We start from the raw sequence: 1193 nt of genomic DNA on the forward strand, positions 1-1193 counted from the left end.
CTTTTCAAGTTCTGAATGGACGTTTGCTGATTTTTAAGAGCACTGTCGGTCTGCTAGAACCTCGTTTCAGTAGACGTGACAAACTTCATCATTAGCTCCTCTAAGTTAGATTTCTTCTCGGGTGGTGGAGGAAGTTGTAATGGTCAACCTTGCTTCATCGTAGTTCTTCTTGATCACGATCTCTGGCTTCAGTGGACCTTAGGCGTTGTTGTTTCTCCAACTGAAGTTTGGATGATTACGCAAGCCGAGGTTGTATGTATTATTGTATGCGTTGCTCTACTGTCTATGTGCATTACCAATGTAGTCTACCTGTTCAAGGTCAGCAGAAACAATAGAAGATGAAGAATTAGAAGTTAAAGCAAACATACCTCTCGCATTACAGTTTGCATCGTAATGCGGGCCACTGCAAAACTCGCAGCTTATCTGGGCTGCATGAACCTGCATCTGAAGCTGGTCTAACTTCTTGGTTAGAAGCTCCACTTGAGTTGCCAAGGCTGCTACGGAGTTCAAATAATTGACCACTTCCTGCCTCACTGGTCAGCTCCTAGAAGACTGCCACTAATAATTGTTCATGGCCATCTTCTCTATTAAGTTCTGAGCTTGCTCGGGCGTCTTACTGTTCAGCGTCCCTCCTGCTACTGCATCAACCATCTGTCTAGTAGCAAGGTTCAAACCACTGTAAAATGTCTGAACTTGCATCCAGACTGGTAGACTGTGGTGTGGACAGCATCTCAACAAGTCCTTGTATCTCTCCCAAGTATCATACATGCTCTCGTTTTCCATCTACACAAAAAAAGAAATATCATTCCTCAATTTAGCAGTATTAGCTGGAGGAAAGTACTTGTAGAGAAATTTCTCAGCCAATGATCTCCATGTCGTAATAGTGTTGGCTGGGAGCGACTGCAACCATATTTTTGCTCGGTCCCTCAGAGAAAAAGGAAACAGCCTCAACCGAATGGCATCATCAGTTGTTCCATTTTTCTTGAAGGTATCGCAGATCTTCAAGAAGTTGGCGATGTGAGCGTTTGGGTCCTCGCTCGACAGTCCCCTAAATTGTATACTATTTTTCACATCTGTATCACGTTTGGCTTTATTTTAAAATTGTTGGCTACCACAGGTGGTCGCAATATACTCGTCTGTGTCCCCTCAAGAGAAGGTCTAGCAGACTTGTACATTGTTCTGGTTTCATCCGC

At 43.8% G+C, this 1193-nt stretch overlaps 1 non-coding gene across 1 annotated transcript; it reads left to right on the top strand.

Annotated features, from left to right (window-relative positions):
• Positions 1–709: 709 nt before the first annotated feature.
• On the top strand, positions 710–816 carry LOC112535449. The gene has a single exon (XR_003079577.1). It is a non-coding gene; the product is annotated as a small nucleolar RNA R71 (small nucleolar RNA).
• Positions 817–1193: the final 377 nt, after the last annotated feature.

Source organism: Ricinus communis, chromosome 7 (genome assembly GCF_019578655.1).
Source record: "Ricinus communis isolate WT05 ecotype wild-type chromosome 7, ASM1957865v1, whole genome shotgun sequence".
NCBI classification, from domain to species: Eukaryota; Viridiplantae; Streptophyta; class Magnoliopsida; order Malpighiales; family Euphorbiaceae; genus Ricinus; species Ricinus communis.